We start from the raw sequence: 7,224 nt of genomic DNA on the forward strand, positions 1-7,224 counted from the left end.
AACCCCAGTCTCCTGCGCGCGGATGCCTTGCCATCTGAACCAGGACATTGCTCATTCCCTAGGCAAAATACAAAGAATAGAGCTCGTGTTCTACTAAATGGAAAGATGATTTCAAAAACAGAAGCTGTCCTTTGTTGGTATCTTTGAATCTTTATGTAGTTTTCGTTGATTTTTACTGTTAAGGCTAACTGAACAAGGCAAGAGAGAAACCCCAGAATTGAAAAGCAATGGACGTTTTTGAAAGAAACATGTGCAGGTGAAGCTCTCTTCCTTTTTGAGAGATGGTTAAATGCAAAATCTTGATTCAACACATATGACTTTTGTGCACTTTCTTTCAAATCTCCATGACGAAGCCCTAAGGTGTCCAGGAAGAAAGGAGTAGAGGGGCAGACAAAAAGAGCAACCTTTCCCCTTGGTGCCATCTCAACCAGCTGCTTAGTTCCTTCATCTCAAGGACTATCATCTGGGCTTCTCTGGTTTGTCTGATTCTTGTTTCGGGGACCGTTTCTAGTCACAAGGCTGTCAACAGTGGGGGTGGTGTGTGTGTGTGGGGGGAAGCCCTTCTTTCCATTCCGCATGAGACCCAGTGGACAATCCAGGCCCTGCCCACTGCATTGAGTGTGCAGCAACAATATCAACGGTAATGCGGGTGAACAACACGTATTCCTGGAATCCACTCCGTTGGCTACTGACTGTGTGTGGTGGTGGTCTGGAACCTAGACCTGGAAGCTTTCTGGATGATTGCAAATGACACCAAAGTCTGAGGACGATGGAAGATCTTCACATTTCTGCAAGAGCCACACACGTCCAGAAGGAACCACAAGACTTGCCTGAAATGGTCAAGGTATAAGTAATGGACTCAACGTTGGAAGGTCTCCACCTTTGCTATGGAAGTCAAACGATCGTTCTTTGAAATGAAAATGGAGCATAATGAACGTTCTCATGCTTCTAGAGCCTTTGAAAAGCCCTAACTTGTAGAAATCTGCTGTACGAGTTCCTTGAAAGCAAGAACCTCTATGTATGGATATGTCTTCATGCCTTAGATTGTGCCTCGAATATAGTGTACACATCAACCCAGGAAAGGAAAGAATTGAATCGCCAAACATACAAAGAGATCAAAAGTGCCGAGCCAAGTGACCCCTTGAGGCTTCCAAGAGCTTTTCTGTCTTTCACACACTAAGTAAATACTGAGCACCTACGATGAGCTAGGAGGCATGTAATAAGTTTCAGGGAATAGAAGGCGGAGAGAAGAAGACACAGAGTTCCTGCTTTCACTGAGACGACTCTAATGATACATCACAGGCAGATCCTTTGAGAACCTATAAGAGGGGCCTCTTCCCTCACCACAAAACCTGGGTGTCAGGGAAGGCTTTCCAGAGGCACCATTTCGTTGAGGTCCATAGGTTGAACCTAGGTAAACCAGGGTTGAGATGCAGGAAGAATTTCAGGCCGGGAAAATAGCATCTTGGAAGGCTATGTGACCAGGGAAACTTAGGACATTCAAGAAACGAAAAATGCCCTATGGGATGGAAGCCAAAGAGTGCAGAGGGCATTCCAGGCAAAAGACATCAGAGAAGAACGTGAGGAGCAAGCCTGAAGGGAAGTGGTCGTATCTTCAATATGCTGGGAAAATACGAGAGCCGTTGGAGCAGGGAGGTGACAGCATTGCATCTGCATTTCCAAAAGGTCATCTTGCTCCACATCACTAATGATTGGAGAGGCTCAACTCCAAACTCCAAGGAGGGACCACTTCACATGAGTCCGATTGGGCCTCACTGCAATGTCTGTCAATAACCAGTGCTGGAGAAGATGTGGAGCAAAGGGAACTCTCCTCCACGGGGAGTAGGAATGGGCGTGGGTAGAGCCGGTATGGAAAAGAATATGGAGGTTCCCGAAGGAACTAAAAGTGGAAGTAGCGTATGGTTCAGCAGTCCGACTCCCAGGCATGGACACACCCACGGTATAAGTGAACAAGATAGATGCCCCGTTTGGGCACATCTATCTGTGCGTGCGTGCGCACATGCGCATGCGCGATGGCCTGCGAGGCAGGGGGTGGGGCGGGGGCTGGGGCTCTGGCGGGAGTCCGTGCAAGCCCCGGGATTGCCTGAGGCAAGCCAAAGGAGCCCCAGATGGAGACGGGACTGCCGGTCGTCGGGTGTCCTGGAAGCCGAATGCGAATGCGGAGGGGCTCGCGGGCCGCGCGGAGGCAACCCAGGTCTGCAGCGGGAGTCGGGGCCCCGGCCAGCCGCTCCCCGCGGCCCGGGAGGGGCTGGGGCTGCGGGGGGGGATCCAAGAATCGGGATGCGCGGCGGGGGCTAAAGGACCTCTTCTGGTAGGCAAAAAGCCTCGAGCACCCGGGATTCCCAGGTGGTCTCCCATCCAAGATCCTAACCGGGCCCGACCCTGCTTAGCTTCCGAGATCAGACGAGATCGGGCGCCTTCAGGCTGATACGGCCTGAGACAGTGGCGCTTGGCTCGGGGCGCCCTAAGAGCCTTGCGCTTCGCCTCCCTTTCGCTCTGCCCTGCAGGTCGGGCCAACGGGCCGCACCTCTCGTCGCGGGGCGTGCTGTACTTGAGCCGCACGACCCGCGACCGGACTCCAGCCTGCTGACGCCGGCCCGCCCCCCGGAACACCGCCAACACCAGAGCAGCAAGCGCCTGGCCGGGCCCGGGGGCCCGAGGGGCTTCCAGGACCCCCCATTGACCGGGAGGGCGTGCGTGCATGCGTGCGCGCGGGGCCTGGGGGCTGGGCTGAGGGGTGCGGAGGTCTCGGCGCCCTCCCACCCGCGGCAACTCCAGACCCGGCCGCGCTGGCTGAGCGGGGCCTCCCCCGGATCCCATTCGCCGCTCAGGCCCGCGCGGCCCCAGATGTGTCGGTCTTCGGCGCCCGCCGCCTCCCAACCCCAGCGGCCCAGGGGCCTCTGAACCTCCTGCGGGCCTAGGCGCAGCGAAACTTGAGCGCCCAACTTGCCCGGCACCTGTCCGGTGCCCAAACCCAGCAGAAGCCAGGGAGGCGCGGTCGAGCGGAGCGCCTCAGCCCCTCCCCTTCGCACTACCGAGGCCCCCCCTTTGCCCCCACGCCAAGCCTTCGACCTTCCTGAGAGAGCAGACGAGCCACAGGCAGGCACACAGACAGACACACAGACACTCGCACGCACCCACGCCAAGGGAGACAGCTGGCCTGCGCAAGCTCCTCAGCCAGAGCCAGAGCGCCTGGGAGAGGCGGGGGCAAGACGAACGGGCCGGCGGCTGGCTGTCAGGAGATACAGAGGCAGAAATACATGAAGATTCCGAGACAGACTCCAAGACGGCAAGAGGAGATACAGACACACACACACACACACACACACACACACACACACACACACTTGAGTGTGGTCTTTGGAAATACTTGTGTTCGTAGTTGCTGGGTTGAGCCCAACTTTAATACAACCCATGGACTGCGGCCCATCAGGCTCCTCTGTCCGTGGCATTTCCCAGGCGAGGATACTGGGAGTGGGTTGCCATTTCCTTCTCCGGCGGGATCTTCCCGACCCAGGGATCAAACCCCAGTCTCCTGCGCGCGGATGCCTTGCCATCTGAACCAGGACATTGCTAATTCCCTAGGCAAAATACAAAGAATAGAGCTCGTGTTCTACTAAATGGAAAGATGATTTCAAAAACAGAAGCTGTCCTTTGTTGGTATCTTTGAATCTTTATGTAGTTTTCGTTGATTTTTACTGTTAAGGCTAACTGAACAAGGCAAGAGAGAAACCCCAGAATTGAAAAGCAATGGACGTTTTTGAAAGAAACATGTGCAGGTGAAGCTCTCTTCCTTTTTGAGAGATGGTTAAATGCAAAATCTTGATTCAACACATATGACTTTTGTGCACTTTCTTTCAAATCTCCATGACGAAGCCCTAAGGTGTCCAGGAAGAAAGGAGTAGAGGGGCAGACAAAAAGAGCAACCTTTCCCCTTGGTGCCATCTCAACCAGCTGCTTAGTTCCTTCATCTCAAGGACTATCATCTGGGCTTCTCTGGTTTGTCTGATTCTTGTTTCGGGGACCGTTTCTAGTCACAAGGCTGTCAACAGTGGGGGTGGTGTGTGTGGGGGGGGGGAAGCCCTTCTTTCCATTCCACATGAGACCCAGTGGACAATCCAGGCCCTGCCCACTGCATTGAGTGTGCAGCAACAATATCAACGGTAATGCGGGTGAACAACACGTATTCCTGGAATCCACTCCGTTGGCTACTGACTGTGTGTGGTGGTGGTCTGGAACCTAGACCTGGAAGCTTTCTGGATGATTGCAAATGACACCAAAGTCTGAGGACGATGGAAGATCTTCACATTTCTGCAAGAGCCACACACGTCCAGAAGGAACCACAAGACTTGCCTGAAATGGTCAAGGTATAAGTAATGGACTCAACGTTGGAAGGTCTCCACCTTTGCTATGGAAGTCAAACGATCGTTCTTTGAAATGAAAATGGAGCATAATGAACGTTCTCATGCTTCTAGAGCCTTTGAAAAGCCCTAACTTGTAGAAATCTGCTGTACGAGTTCCTTGAAAGCAAGAACCTCTATGTATGGATATGTCTTCATGCCTTAGATTGTGCCTCGAATATAGTGTACACATCAACCCAGGAAAGGAAAGAATTGAATCGCCAAACATACAAAGAGATCAAAAGTGCCGAGCCAAGTGACCCCTTGAGGCTTCCAAGAGCTTTTCTGTCTTTCACACACTAAGTAAATACTGAGCACCTACGATGAGCTAGGAGGCATGTAATAAGTTTCAGGGAATAGAAGGCGGAGAGAAGAAGACACAGAGTTCCTGCTTTCACTGAGACGACTCTAATGATACATCACAGGCAGATCCTTTGAGAACCTATAAGAGGGGCCTCTTCCCTCACCACAAAACCTGGGTGTCAGGGAAGGCTTTCCAGAGGCACCATTTCGTTGAGGTCCATAGGTTGAACCTAGGTAAACCAGGGTTGAGATGCAGGAAGAATTTCAGGCCGGGAAAATAGCATCTTGGAAGGCTATGTGACCAGGGAAACTTAGGACATTCAAGAAACGAAAAATGCCCTATGGGATGGAAGCCAAAGAGTGCAGAGGGCATTCCAGGCAAAAGACATCAGAGAAGAACGTGAGGAGCAAGCCTGAAGGGAAGTGGTCGTATCTTCAATATGCTGGGAAAATACGAGAGCCGTTGGAGCAGGGAGGTGACAGCATTGCATCTGCATTTCCAAAAGGTCATCTTGCTCCACATCACTAATGATTGGAGAGGCTCAACTCCAAACTCCAAGGAGGGACCACTTCACATGAGTCCGATTGGGCCTCACTGCAATGTCTGTCAATAACCAGTGCTGGAGAAGATGTGGAGCAAAGGGAACTCTCCTCCACGGGGAGTAGGAATGGGCGTGGGTAGAGCCGGTATGGAAAAGAATATGGAGGTTCCCGAAGGAACTAAAAGTGGAAGTAGCGTATGGTTCAGCAGTCCGACTCCCAGGCATGGACACACCCACGGTATAAGTGAACAAGATAGATGCCCCGTTTGGGCACATCTATCTGTGCGTGCGTGCGCACATGCGCATGCGCGATGGCCTGCGAGGCAGGGGGTGGGGCGGGGGCTGGGGCTCTGGCGGGAGTCCGTGCAAGCCCCGGGATTGCCTGAGGCAAGCCAAAGGAGCCCCAGATGGAGACGGGACTGCCGGTCGTCGGGTGTCCTGGAAGCCGAATGCGAATGCGGAGGGGCTCGCGGGCCGCGCGGAGGCAACCCAGGTCTGCAGCGGGAGTCGGGGCCCCGGCCAGCCGCTCCCCGCGGCCCGGGAGGGGCTGGGGCTGCGGGGGGGGATCCAAGAATCGGGATGCGCGGCGGGGGCTAAAGGACCTCTTCTGGTAGGCAAAAAGCCTCGAGCACCCGGGATTCCCAGGTGGTCTCCCATCCAAGATCCTAACCGGGCCCGACCCTGCTTAGCTTCCGAGATCAGACGAGATCGGGCGCCTTCAGGCTGATACGGCCTGAGACAGTGGCGCTTGGCTCGGGGCGCCCTAAGAGCCTTGCGCTTCGCCTCCCTTTCGCTCTGCCCTGCAGGTCGGGCCAACGGGCCGCACCTCTCGTCGCGGGGCGTGCTGTACTTGAGCCGCACGACCCGCGACCGGACTCCAGCCTGCTGACGCCGGCCCGCCCCCCGGAACACCGCCAACACCAGAGCAGCAAGCGCCTGGCCGGGCCCGGGGGCCCGAGGGGCTTCCAGGACCCCCCATTGACCGGGAGGGCGTGCGTGCATGCGTGCGCGCGGGGCCTGGGGGCTGGGCTGAGGGGTGCGGAGGTCTCGGCGCCCTCCCACCCGCGGCAACTCCAGACCCGGCCGCGCTGGCTGAGCGGGGCCTCCCCCGGATCCCATTCGCCGCTCAGGCCCGCGCGGCCCCAGATGTGTCGGTCTTCGGCGCCCGCCGCCTCCCAACCCCAGCGGCCCAGGGGCCTCTGAACCTCCTGCGGGCCTAGGCGCAGCGAAACTTGAGAGCCCAACTTGCCCGGCACCTGTCCGGTGCCCAAACCCAGCAGAAGCCAGGGAGGCGCGGTCGAGCGGAGCGCCTCAGCCCCTCCCCTTCGCACTACCGAGGCCCCCCCTTTGCCCCCACGCCAAGCCTTCGACCTTCCTGAGAGAGCAGACGAGCCACAGGCAGGCACACAGACAGACACACAGACACTCGCACGCACCCACGCCAAGGGAGACAGCTGGCCTGCGCAAGCTCCTCAGCCAGAGCCAGAGCGCCTGGGAGAGGCGGGGGCAAGACGAACGGGCCGGCGGCTGGCTGTCAGGAGATACAGAGGCAGAAATACATGAAGATTCCGAGACAGACTCCAAGACGGCAAGAGGAGATACAGACACACACACACACACACACACACACACACACACACACACTTGAGTGTGGTCTTTGGAAATACTTGTGTTCGTAGTTGCTGGGTTGAGCCCAACTTTAATACAACCCATGGACTGCGGCCCATCAGGCTCCTCTGTCCGTGGCATTTCCCAGGCGAGGATACTGGGAGTGGGTTGCCATTTCCTTCTCCGGCGGGATCTTCCCGACCCAGGGATCAAACCCCAGTCTCCTGCGCGCGGATGCCTTGCCATCTGAACCAGGACATTGCTAATTCCCTAGGCAAAATACAAAGAATAGAGCTCGTGTTCTACTAAATGGAAAGATGATTTCAAAAACAGAAGCTGTCCTTTGTTGG

At 55.6% G+C, this 7,224-nt stretch overlaps 2 pseudogenes; both read right to left on the reverse strand.

The window, feature by feature from the left end:
• Positions 1-2,342: 2,342 nt before the first annotated feature.
• LOC147350747 (5S ribosomal RNA) lies at positions 2,343-2,462 on the reverse strand (annotated as a pseudogene).
• A 3,424-nt stretch (positions 2,463-5,886) lies between these two features.
• LOC147350748 (5S ribosomal RNA) lies at positions 5,887-6,006 on the reverse strand (annotated as a pseudogene).
• Positions 6,007-7,224: the final 1,218 nt, after the last annotated feature.

Source organism: Bos grunniens, chromosome 20 (genome assembly GCF_055505025.1).
Source record: "Bos grunniens cultivar Pamir isolate PY7600 chromosome 20, Bosgru_T2T1.0, whole genome shotgun sequence".
Lineage (NCBI taxonomy): Eukaryota > Metazoa > Chordata > Mammalia > Artiodactyla > Bovidae > Bos > Bos grunniens.